The sequence below is a fragment of the Prinia subflava genome, chromosome 3 (genome assembly GCF_021018805.1).
Source record: "Prinia subflava isolate CZ2003 ecotype Zambia chromosome 3, Cam_Psub_1.2, whole genome shotgun sequence".
Taxonomy (NCBI): domain Eukaryota; kingdom Metazoa; phylum Chordata; class Aves; order Passeriformes; family Cisticolidae; genus Prinia; species Prinia subflava.
Genome location: NC_086249.1, coordinates 44,027,885 through 44,044,308, shown reverse-complemented (window position 1 = coordinate 44,044,308; position 16,424 = coordinate 44,027,885). Strand labels below are relative to the sequence as shown.

General features: G+C 43.4%; 1 long non-coding RNA gene across 2 annotated transcripts in view; it reads left to right on the top strand.

Annotated features, from left to right (window-relative positions):
• Nucleotides 1-575: 575 nt before the first annotated feature.
• The window catches only part of LOC134548619 (uncharacterized), a 67,185-nt gene continuing 51,336 nt past the window's right edge, over nucleotides 576-16,424 (top strand). The window contains exon 1 of one of the 2 annotated variants that reach the window (XR_010079827.1): nucleotides 576-701. This is a non-coding gene — a long non-coding RNA (uncharacterized LOC134548619). Of the gene's footprint in view, nucleotides 718-16,424 lie in introns of both variants that reach the window. The other variant, XR_010079828.1, reaches the window with a different exon arrangement.

The following is a 16,424-nucleotide window of genomic DNA, read 5'->3' as shown; positions in this document are numbered from 1 at the left end:
TGCAAACAAAGACCAGACAGAGGCCAAGACAATCTGACTCGTGAGCAGCCATGTTGTTCCCTCTCCGGTCCAAGAACTGGATTCCTTCACAAAACTCTGTGTTGCAGTGATAAAAAGATGAATATCTGGCATAGTTAAATAGATAACACCCTGATGCCCTAGTAAAAGAAAGTGAATTAATGGTTATGAGGGGACTCTGTGACGTGGTTGCTTGCAGCAGCAGTGAGTTGGATGTGGTGCCCCAGAGAGCACCTTCCAGCCCAGTTTTATTGTTTGTTGGTACAGATACATGAGCAATCACTGGGATTTGGGTTGCTATTTTGTTTATAGAAAATCTTGCCTACCCCTTGCTATATAATGCACTCAATGTGTTGGAACTGTGCTTGAAAAAACAGATCTGGGTCATAGTGTCTCTCTCTTTTCCATCAGACCGAGTTGTCATGCTCCGATTCCCCCTGACTGGATTAACAGTCCCTCCCAAAGTCTGCACAGCAACCTGTGGAACAAGCAGTGCTGAGTGCCCTGCCCTTGGCTCCCCTGAGACATCATAAAGCAGCACTGCAACACCGAGCAGCACAGCTCAGTGGTGGTGATGATGTAGCAGCCACTGACACTGCTGCACTCACCTGCTGAGACCAAGGGCCCACCACAGAAGTCATGCTGGTGTTCACTGGGATGCAAGAAACTGAAAAATGATGAAGGTTCGAATCTCTGCAGGTTGTGTAGTTCATACAATATTAATTAAGAGCTCAGATAGGATAGTTTGCCTGTGTAAATGCAGTTTAAAAAGTGAAATGGATGGAATGTCTGCAAGTTAGCATATCAGACTCCGACAGCAGAGTCCAGAGTCCTTGTCTCTCCTGCAGGATAGCTGGTTCTTATACCATTAACTTGATTTGCTAGCATGTCTGCTATCAAAAGGTCTGTTTCTTATTTTTGTTGAGTTATACCTTAAATGTGTCTTTTTTTGGCTACTTGTGTTCTCGTTTCTGCACAGCAGCAGCCAAGTAGGGGCCCAATTCCTGGCTCATGGATTTATTCCCACTGTTTTGATGGGTTGAGTCTGGTGCAGCCTGTATCACAGAACACCTGGATGGGCTGATTGCAGGCATTTGCTGGCACTGCATTCTCAGCTGTGGAAATAATTTTGCTGGCACTGGAAGCCCAGTTTTGCTGGGGAGGGGCCCATACTTCTCGTTTGAAGGGTGTGAACTCTCATCAGAGCTCTGCTATCAAGACCTGCTGGAACTTTTTCTCCTCACTTTCCTGGTTCACATTCTCTCCACATCTTCTGCTTCTCAAAATCGCTAATTTATGTTTTCTGGCTTCTTTTGCTGTAATCTCTCCCCTAATTTTTTTCTTCACACACCTTCCTTCACTGTGTTTCTCTACTGCCTCCTCCATTTTCTCTGCCTTTCCTCTTAATTTCTCAGGACTGTCTTGTTTTACTCCTCATGTCCACATTTTCATCTTTTCTCCAGAAGGTCCATGAATGACAACTTCAGTGATGGAGCATATTCCTTGAAAAGGCTACTCTCTCAGACTTCAGAGCAGCAATGAGATGCAGGTCCAGATGGCATTGCTGCTGTTAATATTTTATTAATAACTAATGCTATGGACCCATGGTGCCAAGCATTGTGTAGCTGAGCAGGAAAACACAGCTCTTGTGCCACAAGTCCTCATGCCCTCCACAGGCGTAAAGGGGTTACAGCCTCAATCTTACATGCCAGCAACCGAGGCATATGGAAAATAAGTATAAATTTTTTAAAGTGTTTTGGCACTTAAAGTTGTGAACACATTTTTTCTCCCCAGTCTGATATCCTTATGCATGTTGACTGTCTCAATTGCATTCAACCTATTGATTCTATTGGGGCATAGGAATGACACCCATGTAGAAAACATAGAAAAACTTGCTCTTGGTCTCCAAGTCAAGAACACTCAGAGAGTCCAAGACCATCCATTTCTCTCCACAGTTTCATGGAGGGGAATTAAAACCCACTGGAATTTAAGGCAAGGAGAGAGAACAGTGGGACAAAAAACAAGGAAACTTTATAGTCTGTACTCACCACCTGACTCTGGCTCAAGGCCCTGGACTGAAACACCTGTTTTCCTGAGCCATGGCTAGAGCCAAAAAATGCAGCAAAGTCCTTGTATTATGTGATATTCCAGTACAGTGTTTGTGAAATTCTATGTTATCTTCACAGATGTATTGAGACAGAAGACTGTAGAGATCTAAGCATGAATGTAATGATTTACATTCTTCCCTTTTGTGTCATTGATGTTTAGACCTAAGGTTTGATGTCATCTCCTGGTTAGTAGGTTTTGATGTACCACAGGCCTTTCTATCAATATATGGTTGTATTGTTTCCTGTGGCTTGGAGGTCAGTTGGCCAAGGGATAAGCAGACTGGTTAAGTTTGAGAGCAGTGAAATGGTTATTTTGATAATATTTAACTTGCCTAATACTTAATATGCCCAGATATTGTACTCTGCAGTGGAGCAGGGGAGTGAGATGTCCTTTAGCTATCAATTCAGGATGCCTGCAGAACCAGGAAGGCTGTGTATCTGTTTGCACTCAGCTTGGTGATCTTGCATGTCGCCTGTTTGTGTCTCTTGTGCTGAAGGCTGAATGTAACATGAACATTGTTAGCCAAGAAAGAAAATAAAGGGAACTATTTCCCAAGGCATTTTACTCTGTTTATTTAACGCCTCTGAACAAACCCCTTTCCACATCCCCTGAACCTACTGGCTATTTCAGATAGCTTCATTTCCTGCTGGGTGAGTTTTTTCTAAAATGTTTATTCAGCTTCAGGAAATGATGATTTCCTGAATATTCTGAAACTTCATATTTCTGTTGTATCCCTGTTTATTTAATAGTTTTACTTATTGTGCAAGTGTGCAAGGCACAGCAACACCTCTTGAAATGTAATCGTGAGGATGGAGTGAAAGTAGATGTAGTACAACACAAAACAGTTAGAGTGAAACTAAATCTGGTTTTGCTAATTTATACACAAGTGTATTACCATTAGCATGAGCCATTACTCCTTATTTATACTGGCCTTAATGAGTTCAGAAGTAGGTTTTTAAATTTATCCTGCTCTAAGGAAAAGAGCCTAAAAATTCAAGTTAGTGAAGGAGAATTAATTAAGTTAAAGATTTTGTATTTCACAGTTTACATTAATGTCTTTTAGTTTTATTTAAGCAGCAAACCAACGGAAGGGACTATATGCTTTCTTCACCCTACTGTGGGACTGAAAATAAGCAATGCTTATTTTGTGAGGTTGAAGTTAACCTGCTGCCCACAGTCCAGCCTGACATGAATGTCACTACAGAGTGAAATTTGTGCACATTCTTAATAAAAAGGCCATAATACTTTATGCACAAGGATGGGAACCAAAACAGCTACTCTGAAATGAAAAGAGCTCCTTTAAAGTCAATTAACTGGGATTGGTCCCAGAGGAAATTCAGGAACTGCATAGCCTTGCCTTTTACCCTGGACTAAGCCACATGTCCCAGTCATGCTTTCCTCTTCCCTCTTTGTGTCTACTTGTTCTTAAACTTCTTCTCCTGTCACTGCTGTCTGTGACGCCTTTTAGTTTTTTCAGATCTCCACTGAGTCTCTAAAGAAATGCAATCTGAGTATGATGCTTGCCCCATGCTTACCTGGGACTCCTTCCCTCACAAAAACGATATCCTTCAACATATGTCCATTTGGTAAGATTTTTGAAGGAAGAAGAGACTAAAAATCAGACTTTCCTTTTCTTAGACAGCCTTTTATCCTTGCTTAGGAAACCAGCCTCTTCCTCTTTCGTGAATCCTTTGTTGCCACTCCTATACTGTCTGTTAAATATCCTTTTCAGAGTTTCCTTCCTTCCTTCCTTCCTTCCTTCCTTCCTTCCTTCCTTCCTTCCTTCCTTCCTTCCTTCCTTCCTTCCTTCCTTCCTTCCTTCCTTCCTTCCTTCCTTCCTTCCTTCCTTCCTTCCTTCCTTCCTTCCTTCCTTCCTTCCTTCCTTCCTTCCTTCCTTCCTGCCTGCCTGCCTGCCTGCCTGCCTGCCTGCCTGCCTGCCTGCCTGCCTTCCCCACCATGTTTTCCCCAGTTCAGGTGGACACATGCTGATGACAATGGCTCTGTGACCAGGTCACTGCCAAGACAGAACCTTTGTAGTGCCAGAACAGGGTCTGCTTTCAGACCTCCCCTTGTGATGCCATGTGATACCCCTGTGCCCCTGTCTGACAGGAGTGCTCTTGCTTCTGGTGCTAAATACTTGACATCCACATTGCTGAGCTGAGGGTGCCATTCCCAACATGTTGTTCCCTCCCTGACTTCATGTTGTGCAACTTTACCAGCAGAATGCAGCACCAGAAGTATTTGATTTTGTAAGCAGGCTTTGACTGGTTTTGCCTAATCTCTGATTAATTCACCTTAATTCCTTGTGTGACCTGCTTTCTCCTTTTGCAGGGGGATAATTCCCTCTCTTCCTCCTGTTTAACATGGCTGGACAGAGCTCCAACACTTTAATTTTTTATTCCAGGACTGTTCCTCTTACTACCTTTTCTGCTCTAGCATAGATACCAGACTATTAGGTCCATCAGTTTCTTCCCCTGCTTTCACAGAAGGCTGCATCCTTTTGAGAGATGTGTTGCATTTTAGCTCTCTTTAGGCTTGATGAAGATTTCAGAGGTTATGGGGAACCCATGGAGAGTCTTTTTTTTCTCCTCCAGAAGTTTATGCTACTTGGCCTCTATTATCACTTCAGCTGCTGCGAGTCTTGCAGTAATATGTTTAAGCCTGAAATTTCATGAGAAAAATCTACCCCAGGCTACAGTTGCATTTGTGAAGTAAGCTGCTAGGTGATAGGAAAGCAAGTGAATCACACAAATAAATAGGTTTAAATTAACTCCAGGTCCTATACTAATGCATGATGACATTTACAGCTGCCTTGGCTTACCCTGCCATCTTCTGGTGATACCTGCTGCAAGATCAAAAGTTAGAGGTGAAACGAGATGAAATACTTTATTACTAAAAACACAAGAGTTGGCTCCAGTCCAACAGAACAGTTTCCTTAAATAAATATTTTTAATATACAGCACCATATAGGATTTCTGCAATAAATGTTAGTATTTTAAACTTTGATTTAGCTTCTTTGAATAATGTATTTATTTTACTGGATGATATTTTATAAGGCTAGAGAAACCTCTCTGGCCTGACAATGCCTGCCCTGGCAAAGGCAGATTTAAAAAATGTACCCTGCATTTCTCTCTCATTATAAAGCAACCAAAGATATTGAGGCAGACAGGACCAGTGACTGGCCAAGTATTCAAGACTGTAGCAGCTTGGTCTCCAAGTCTTTAGATGCTCAGTTGGAAATTGCTTCTCAGCCATCCAAAACCAAACCGTTTGACACTTCCTACAACAAAACCACCAGTCTGAGCTCCAGTTCTCTCACAGTGTCTCCCAGCTTAATAGCTTAAATTATTTTCTTTTTTAATGGTTGTATTGGGTTAGCATGTCAAGGTTTGGGTAGCAGGGGGATTACAGGGGTGACTTCTCTGAAAATCTGCCACAAGTTTCCCCCATGTCTGACAGAGCCAATGTCCTGGAGCTCCAAGATGGACTCACATCTGGCTGCTGGCCACTGGCCAGAGCTGAGACTAGCAGGGACAGTGGGTTCTCTGGGATAACAGAGTTCACAAGGGGAAGGATTACTGCTCAAGACTGATTGCAGTGGGAGAGAGGAGTAAGAATGTGTGAGAGAAACAGCCCTGTAAACATCAAGGTCAGTGGAGAAGGAGGGGCAGGAGGTGCTGCAGGTGCCAGAGCTCAGACTCCTCTGCAGTCCGTGGTGCAGACCATGGTAAGGTAGAGTGCTCCCCATAGTCCATGGGGGCCCAGGTGAGCAGAGATCCACCCACAGCCTGTGGAGAACTCTATGGCAGAGCAGTGGGATGCCCAAGGGAGGCTGTCACCCTGTGGGAAGCCCATGTTGGAGCAGGTTCCTGGCAGGATTCATAAGCCCATGGGAGACCCATGCTGGAGCAGTCTGTTCCTGAAGGACTGAGCCCTTTAGAAGGAACCCATGCTGCAGCAGAGTATCAAGTGCAGCCTGTGGCAAGGACTCATCCTGGAGAAGTTAATGAAGGACTGTCTCCTGTGGGAGGGACCCACTGGTGTGGACCCTGTAAGGAGTCCTCCCCTTGAAGATCAAGGAGCAGCAGAGACAAATTGTGAGGAACTGACCACAGTCCCCATGCCTCAACCCCCTGTGCTACTGGATGGAAGCAGGTAGAGAATTCAGGAGTAAAGCTGAACTTGGGAAGAAGGGAGGGGTGATAGCAAAGTGTTTTAAGATTTTTTCCCCTCATTACCCTCTTCTGATTGCTAAAAAATTCAATTAATTTTCCCTAGGTGGAGTCTGGTTTGCCTGTGATCTCTCCCCATCCTTAAATCATGAACCTTTTGTTGTATTTCCTCTCCCTTGTCCAGCTGAGGAGGGGAGCAATAGGACAGCTTTGGTGGGCACCTGGCAGCCAGCCAGCATCAACCTACCACACTGGTTTTCCTGGGTTTTTTTCCATTTCTCTTTGTATCCTGCCCAGAATCAGTCTGTTATTCCACTTGGTTTTGCTCTTTGACCAGCTCCCAGTACTCCTTCTTTACAAAGATCTCAGCATTGGCCATCCCTTAAGGCAGGAACTGAGTTTGAATTTTTTATTTGGATATTTATAGTGCTGCTGGTTTGGAAAGTGCCCCTCTTACCCAGAGAATAATTTGGACTTTTTAGTGGAAAACCAAGAAGTATTTGCTGTTTGGCAACAAATGGATCAGTCATGTCTCAAAACTACAGGCCATTCTTTAATTCTCACCAAAAATGTTAGCTTTTTTTTTGTCTGAAACAGTTTAGTTGCCATAAACAGAGGGTTGGGTATTTTTTGGCCTTTCCACAAAATGTTGAAAATTTTCATGGAAAGCAGCTGTGGGTCAAAAAAAAAAAAAAAAAAATCAGAATAATCATAAAAAGTACTCTTTTTACTGTTCAGTAGAGAAGTTTGGATGGAAAATTTTGACCAGCCTTACTTTAAGACCTTTTATGGTGCTATGCTGTGAAAGGATTAGACAGGGGCTCTATTGGGCTGCTCCACCTATTTCTTTTTATTCTTCATTATGACAGTCTCTTCACTGCCCTCAGGCCTGTAAACCTTTCTCTTCTGATATATACAGTATTTATTCCCTTGCTTTAAAATGTTTTGCTTGTTGTTACTTAAATTTTACCAACAGGGCATCTTGCTGTTGATCTGCCTGATTTCCTCCTGACTGCCTGACTCTGCTATGACAGATTGCTCTTAAGGGTTGCTCTAGTTGTGTGGCATTAGGTCTTTAGGGCTCTTCAGCCTTGCAGATCTCTATGGCTCTTTTGGTGTTCTCCAGTGGCACAAGGCTTCCATGCATCTCTGCAGCATCTTTATCCTGCGACTTGGCAGCACACTCAGACTTCTGTCCTCCTTGGTGCTTCAATGCTGAGGAACTTCAATTTCATAGCTAAAATTGTTATTGTCGTTGAGGGTGATCCTGCTGGTGTTATTTCATTATTGCTCGTCTTCACGGTGTTCAGGTTGTCTGACATCCTGATGATCTCAGCCTCCTGCTGCACCAGCTTGTGTCAGCTACTCTGCCCTGGGACTGCACCCTAAGAGGGACCGTGCTTCCTGAGGGCTCCTGCTCCCACAGAGGCACTAACTAGGGCCCCAGTTATGGCGAACTGCTCGGGCTAATTCCAGCTGATGATGGCTGCCGGTGTCCCACAGGGAAAAGCATTGTGGGCATGCAGGACTGTGACTGTTAAAGGAGATTCAGGAAGACAGAGGCAGTTTTTATTTCCTCTACAAACAGCCAACAACAGCACCGTGTAGAAAGTATGCATAGAGTTGTGTTGGTGTCAGAATCATAAAGTAATGTCTTTTTCCTTCAGTGCACTGAAGATCTCCAGAACATGGCAAGTCAGCTTCGCTGATTGGTATCATTATCCCCCAGTGTTTTTACCTAAACAAAGAGTAATTAGTTCTCTAGACACTATGTGAAGGCAAACATATAATTTCTTTTATTTTGCGTCCTCTAACTCCCATCTGATCTCTCAGTAGCACCTTCAAGCAGTGAACACATGAAGAAGTCACATGTCAGTCTCAAGCTCAGGGGCAGGGGATGCAAGGGTGATTTGCTGCAATTTCTGTCCTGGTGGACAGAAGCTGATGCTCACAATGTGCTGTAGTGGCAGGTCTGAGTCTCTACTCAGCTGAGACAGTTCTAATTCTCATTCTAAGAAACAAGTGTAAAATCTAATCAAGTCAGGCTGCTTATGCCCTATACTCCATCTTTTCTTCCAAGGCAATGAGGAAAATGTCACTTTTCTCCCCAGGCAGTCAAATCCCTGAGCCCAGTGTTCTAGGCAGCGTAATCAACCTACATGGAGCATTGACTCAGATAAAAGGGGCCATTTCCTGAATGAAACTAGACAAGTGTAGGCTGTGTGTGTCTCTGCCTCACTCTCCAGCCTTGCCAGGATCCTTGTGTGCAGACTTGGTCAACAAATGGGCTGAGCAGTGACCCAAAATATTCTGCAGGCAATGACATTGTGTTCGTTGTGGTGCTTGGTCCCACTGTGCCCCCTGGAGCACCCGATGCTGCAGGAAAGTATGAATTTTACAGAGGTGATGGTAATATTTAAAATAAGTATGGTGGTAATATTTAAAATAAGTATGACCAGATGGTGAGAAGTTTCTAATAATGTAGGGCATGCTCTTAGCTGGTGCCTGTACTGGGGAAAAGATACTGTTGGCATCTTTTCTAAATATTCTTTTTGAAACAGGCAGAGGGATGGTTTGATCACAGTGACACTGGTGCAAGTCCAAAGTACCAGCCGTGAGTGACTGAATAATGTTGGATTTACTGCAGGGTAATGAGATCAGATCCTGGTCCACAGTGATCACTCTGTTCTGCAGTAGGCATATGTAATTCCTGTGTGAAAATGGCAGGGACTGTAGATACAAATTCTGGCCATGATTACTAGTGTGTTTTACAAGAGATACAACTGTCTGTAGAATGCCTATGATTATAAAAGTACAAACCCAGCAGATTTCTGTCTCATTTCAGGGGCCGTGGTGCATCAAGGGTGGTGAATTGCAGGTGGTTTTTCAGGGTAGCCACAGCAGTAGCCCGCTGAAGGCTCTGGCTCTCCTGCACACAGCATGGGGAGCCGGCAGCCTTCCAAAGCATGGCAAAAAATTGACACCATTTCATGCTGCAATGCTACAGAAAAAAGCCTGATTAATAAAAATTCAATTCCTTGCTTTTTTTCTGCCTTACAGTTATCTCTACACCAAAAATTCTCATCAGACTGTTTTCCAGACATCACACACTTATTTAGTCATGTTTGATGCATGTGGTAGGTTGGTTTGAAATCTTTTGGTGAGGAACAAAATAGTTCAATGAAAGCATACAAGAGATGAGAGTTCGTAAATACTACTAAAATGCCAAGGGACAGTACAACCTTATGATACTTAGAGAAATATTCTTCAAAGGAAGTATAAACAGTCCCTCAAAAAAGCACACTGTGGCTGAAAACAGACCTGTTAAGAGATACACTCACCACACTGCCATGTACTTATCTGAAGGAGGGATGCAGGAGCAAATCATAGTCAGGATGGTAGAGGCTGGAGAAGCATTGTTGATTAAGGATTCAAAATAATTTTAATTTAAGTTTGGTCACAGATTCTCCTATGCTAACATTTTTCAGTGTTTCCTTCCCTGGGCTTCCTAATTAGATTTTTCATTCTGTTGCAATTAAAAAGAAATAAACCCATAAAAAGATTATTTGAAAAAAACGAAGGGAGGTGTTTCTGAGAAATGCGTGATTTTAGTCATAGTTTGTATTCTGAGAAAATCCTTCAACAATTTTGCCTTCTGGCTTTGGATTTCTCCTTCCTATCTATGATAAGAATCCTCAAGAAATCTCCACTTTCAAGGTGAAAAGCCATTCTATATTTTAGGTGGCCTTGCTTTAAGCAAAAGATGCAGGCAGATTCAAGTGATCCCCATGCCTGGCTTTTGCCACACCTTCCCATCCTGTTTCAAAAATAGTTAACAGCAAAATACATAAATTTAGCTGAGGGCTGAGAATCTGAGCCTGGCTTTGGTGTCCCGTTGGGGCTAACGATCGAGGGTATTCAGGGCTCTCAGTTGTGGTTTGGGGCTGTGGCACGCACATACCACACTCCTAATGCCTGTTTGATGGCTGGAAAATTATTACTACCTAGAAGATCAAAGGCCTGGCTTTAAAAAATAAACAAAGAAATGGAAAATGATGTTTCTGCAGCGCACAGGCACGCTGGGTGGACACAGAAGGGGTTTGGTGAGAACTGAAGGCAGCGTGCTGCTTGCTGTCCGTGCAGACCCCAGCCATGTGGGTACACAGGTACTGTCAGCATTCAATGGTGGGATGCCATTGCCTCTTTGCTGGGATAACACAAGCAGCAGATAGGATTGGGAGGTGGATTTAGCATGGCCCCTGCCAGGCTGAATAGAGATCTTTCCATGGAGTGCTTACGTCTGGGAACAGGAAACTGAGACACATTTACAGGGCAAATACTTTGATAACATGCCAGGTTGCACCTAAGGAAAGCCCTATGATGAGGACTTGAAATCAAAATATTAACGTATAGACAAATAACAAAAAATTAAGAACTTTTCATTTCTTTTCCTCTTCTGAAATAAATTATTATGAAATTTGTATTCAGCAGTGCAGTAACCAAGAGAACTTTTTCAAAATGGGATTTAAACTCCCAGATAAATCTGGTAGGACATAACCCTTCTGAAGTATGCCAGATACTCTTTGGCATGCTACTTGTTATTTAACACAGCCATTAAATGTGGTTTATCTGTGAAAGGGGAGGGGGAGAGTAATGAGACCAGCAGAAATGATGAATTAACTGACTGTGATTAGGTGCACTTGCAGACTGAGCTACCGTGGTGAACGGTTTTGTGAAAACAAGAAATGTTAAAGCTGAATCTCTGGGGAGGATAGAAATGTCATGACTCTAGTCAAGGGGCTGCAATGGGCTCTTTTCATGGGAATAGGAAACAGACTTTTTATAGGACCCCTGGGAGTGCTGTAGGACTCAGGGCTTTAGGGTACCTGTGGTACTATCTTGTGATCCTACAGTCACGTATTACGTATTGCACACTCTTAAGACATCTCTCTGAGGCTAGGCATGATATTTTGGCAAGCTGCTTAGCATATTCTTTTTAAATGTAGACTCAGCTTTTTCCAAAGTTTCTTGGGATTTCTTAGTAACTTGTGTTGACAGAGAATCAGAGCCTTTGGACACACTTGAAAAAGACCGAAGAACATAGCGTTGGGCTGAAGAAAGTTAACTTTGTTAAACAAATTTAATTTGAATGAAATAGGCTTTCGAGGATAATTCAGTGAAACCAGTGCATATCTCTGAACATGTATGGGTGAATGCCAGATTCTTCCTAAAATGTGAAGAAGAGGCCAAAGTGCTCAGGTACAAGGAGCAGAGGAGCTATGGGGAGTTGGACAGCATTTTTTTCCCTACTTAGCCCTTGTTTCTTACCTGATTTTGTACACAAGGCTAAAGTGACCATTAACTCCCCTGGAGCATTGGAACCTAGAAGTGAACCATGTCAAGACATTAATGGATGTTGCCTGTATTCAGTGCTGTGGTGCTGCCTGTACCCCACTGGCTGGGCTGCTGCTTCCTCCAGTTTGAATGAGTTAGACTTCAACAGTCTGTGGTCAGATCCATCCCCAACTCTGGGCTATTTAATTGTGGTCATGATCATTTCTGTTTTGAAAACTGCTATGGCACCATGTTGCAGTCTTTTTGCCAGAGATCCCATGGTGAGGTTAGCTGAGTGACACTTCTTTTTTGGTGAGGAGGGTTGGGAAAAACTAATAAATATGTCAAATGTGCTGAAGTCAGAGAAACCCCTTTAAAGAATTTTTTTTGAAACACACTTGTGCCATGAGCGTTTTCAAAACGAGATCTTTTACTGAATCGGAACACAAGGAGAAGACTTTTGTTTCCAAAAGTAAAATAAATATTTCACACTGGGTCAAATGTAGTGGTTTGGGCTGACCCAAAAGGAAATTTGTCAATTCAGTTTATATGAATGTTTTTCCCCCAGCTAGATCGTGATTGTCCTGCTCTGCCTGGATCAGGGTGGCCCAGCAAGGACTTGTCTGCCTGAGACCATTACGAGGACTCTGATGATGCCTTCAGAGCTGGTGCAGGCACCACTATGGAATCTCTAACACAAGCGGCCTTCTACAGCCAAGGCAAAAACTGCTGAATGTCCAGAAATCATTACAGCTGCTTATGTTGGCCAGTCCTTAGAGACAGGGGTGCAGAAATCCCTTCTCTCAGGGGCCATGCTCAACCTCCCACCCTAGCAAAACTTTTGCCCACTAAAGAAGTTCCTCTGAAGTTGACAAGTCTTCAGTTAGCTCTGGGCATGCTGGGCCAGGGGAAAACAGTGTTAGGACATGGCATAGAAGGGCTGGGAGGCTTTGTCCTTCAGAGAGCAGGCAGAAGAGCAAAACTTAGCACAAAAATGTGGCTTGATCCCCAGCGGAGTGGACTGGTTGTGGGACTGGGTGTGGCGTGCCATACCCTGAAGAAGAGAGGAAGCACTTTGGTGCATCAGTGCTTACATATCATACCAGTGAAATTTGCAGTCCTCAGAGAAAAAAGGAAGAGCATGATTCTGTGTGGGGAATGTGTGGTAGCAAATTATGCTGGGGCAGACCAAAGGTCTGTCTGGTCTGATCGCAAGTTTTAGGCAGTGGTCAACAGTGGCTGAATGCCTATTACGAGGGTCCAAGTGTACATGCCACTTCCACAGAAGTTTTCCCAGCATCCAACCATTCACTACAGGGCTACCTGAACCTTCAGTGGTTCCGTGTACTACAGCAAACCATCTTTGCTTGTCCAGTCTTCCTGTGAGGCCACGTACAGTCTTGGCATTCCATAGTTAAAATGCACACACTGTACAAACCCACCCTTTTTCATAGGACTTAATCCAGCTATCAGCTGTGAGCTCCACAGTATGCATGGGAAAAGACAGTGAATGGGCATTTTCTACTTAAGATTTCCATGCTTCTCATGATTACTTGATTTTTGACCATATTAAATCCTTTACTTGATTTCCAGGTCTTCTGTTTTCCAGGTTAAATCATTCTGGGGCATTCAGCTGTTCCTTGTGTGCAAACAGCACTGTACCTCTATGCTTCTTTGTCGCTTTCCTCTGACCCTACTGCAGTTTGCACTGTATCTTTTTAAAGCTGTGTGGGTGAAGGACATCCAGGACTGTACAAAGTGTTCACAATGCAAGCCCATCCTTGCTTTATATAGTGGGAAAAGCTGCTGAGTTAGCCTTTGGCTCAGCCACACCAATCTGAATGGTACTGCAGTCAGAGACAGGCTGCTGTGGTAGGAACAGACCATCCGAGAAAGGACAAAGTGCTCCCCAACAGTGTGCGAGCTCTGTGCCCAGAGTGTCCCATCATCCTGGCAGAGAGACCTCCTGCAGACTTGTCCTGGAGGAAAGAGGAGGAGAGGACATTAATGAAGCATTTATTCTTTCTCTTCTGAAAAAACAGAAAACCCTCCAGCCTGAGAGCTGTGATATGCAACTCCCCATCAACAGCCAAGTTCTGTGTGAAGGAGCAAGGGAGACAGGGCACAGAACGGGCTGCTTGTCAATGGGCATGAGCTGGAACAAGGCTGATTTGATAAAAGCAACAGACTTAGGAAGGGAAAAGACCTTAGAGATGGCTGGATGCAATAGAGAGTGACTGTTTATAAATGAAATAGTCTTCTAGGACCTGGTGCTGGACCCTGAGAAATGCAAGAGAACAAAACCAAAACCAAAACAAAACAAAACAAAAAGGATGCAAACTGGGTCCCAGTGGGCAAGGACTTTATTGCCATAACTGTTACACCAGTGCACTCACAGTGGTCCATATTCTGTGTACAAACAGCACTGAAGATAGTCCCTGGAAACCTGTCCTGTTTGATATGTCTGTGCTGTAAGCTGCAAATCCTCTGATGTCTGCTAAGGGAACAGAATTGTTTTTTAACCTTGTGTATTACCCCCAGCATGTGAAGAACACACGTTGAGGAGCTGAAAATCCCTCACCCAATGAAGTCAGAGTCTTGGTAGTTACCTCTGAATAAATGCTGTTAGAGACTATCTCATATTAAAATGAGCAAAGTTTTTGAAGAATGGACTCTAAATATTTGCCCCAAGGTTCAGAGACCTCTGGATGCTGGGTCTTGGCTGTTGCTGTTCCAGTTGTGTAATCTTTGACTTCAGCAAAGCTACCCCAATAGAAGCTACCAAGGACATAGCCCCCCATGTCATTCACACTGCATTTGCTCCATAGGGATATGGTTTGCCAAAGGATTTAGCATTCTGTTTGTGGCTTGGTTTACCAAAAGCAGGCAGTTGTAAGGGTGGGGCCACATGCTAAAATTTCAGTGCTTGCAATTTCTGTTTCAGATTTAAAAGAGATCCATTTCTGCTTTCCAGTGTTTTGTTTTGCAGCTGGCAGGTAGCTTTTATTTACTTGAAGATGGTTTTTACATCTTCTGTTTGAGTGCTTGGAATAGAGCAGGCTGTGTGAAGAAGTGGGAAGAGTTAGTCCAAGTAGGAGGGGTTTTGAGCTGCAGCTGTGTGAAAAATGGGCCAGAAAGTGTTTTATACATTTATCTTTGTTTCAGCAAAGCCTATTTATTTTTCATACTTCAAATACATGAGAGGGGGTAGTCAACCTGAAATGGTTTATTTAATCCAAAATAGACCAACTTGGGTTTGGCCTGCTTAGTCCTAATAAAAAAAATAAATAAAACGAGTCAGCCTCTAACTGAAAACATCTTCTAAACACCAATTTAAGATTTCAGTTTGAAAACGGGAACGAATACTTCCAGGCTAATAAAAATTATTATTTCAGGTCAAACAAATCTTGTCCAAAAATAAGAAAATCTGTTGTGTATGGGGGAGACAGAGAGCGAGAAATCCATCTTCTAGTGCTTGCAGTTAGGTCAATGACAAGGCTTGCTGAGCAGGTCTCTTTCCCATGTGGAAGATCCAGAGATGCACTCAGTAAGACAACTTCCTATGTCACCATTTGCTCAGACAAACGTGGTGCTCTTGAAGAGCTGGGGTCTTCCAACCCACCTTTGGCACTCTCTGACACTTGGCCCATCTGAGGATTCCTTTGGGATACCACACCACCGCCGTGGCAAAGAGGCCATCTGGGATCCTGGGGATCTCTTCTTGAGTCCTTGGTTTCGAGATCTGCTGGGTTTGGCTGCATGGTGGCTGAGCAGGGCCACAGACCCTGTGCATGCTCAGCTGCCATGAGAAGCCACATCAGCCTGGTGCAGGCACCAAGGCTTGGGCAGCTGATCTGCCTTGGACAATTACCGCAGCCTTGAAGCCAGGAGAAATCTTGATTGAATCTAACTCATAAAGAGTAACTCACTGAAAACTCCTTGACTTACTTGCACACATTTTTCTAATAAATAAGCCATGCAAATTCTTAACCCTATTATTGCTTCGTAAGAGGAACATGTTAATAGGTTATCTTCAGTAGTACACTGATGGAAAGGTTATCTGTGGGGCATCAAAGCTTATAATGAACAATTTAAAACCAAACAAATAATAAAAGTAGACCAAATATCACAGGCGAGATTGTGAAAAATGCACCAATAAACTTTCTGATTGAACACCTGGAGTGGGTGAACAAGCATTTTACTGCAGAAGTCTTGAGGAGACCTACAGGTATCCCTGTGTATTACAGGCAGATGTCTGTCAGGAATCAGATCCATTCCCTGGGAGGACAGGGAGGACAACTCTGCTGGGTGCCTTAGACCCTGTGGTCCAAGCCACAGGCAACAGCCCAATTAATTGTTCTGGAATAAATCAGCTAGATCTTTTTGTTTCCCTTCGAATAACGATCTGTGGTAGTCTTGTCTCTCTAGCTCAGAGGAGAAATTTTATTAGCATCAGAATTCACATTCAACATGGAAAATTCACATTTTTCAGCTGTTTTTACAATAGAGACAGTAATGCAAACCCGTTTCCAGAGCTTCATATTGACCATGAGATCAGTTGGTGTCCATGTGCTGGTGGAAAGGGCAAACAAAAGACTGTCTGAGAACCTGGGAATTGCTGGCAGGAAGCAAGGAAGTGTACTGGATGCTCATCTGCCATTCATAAGAGATGCAAACTTCCACCAACCATTGATCTGTGTCATTCAGCAAGTATTTTTTGCTCACTTTATCCCCATTTTTTCCCATTTATTGTAATCTGCTATCTACTGAAGCCCCTTTCCTGTCTCTCTT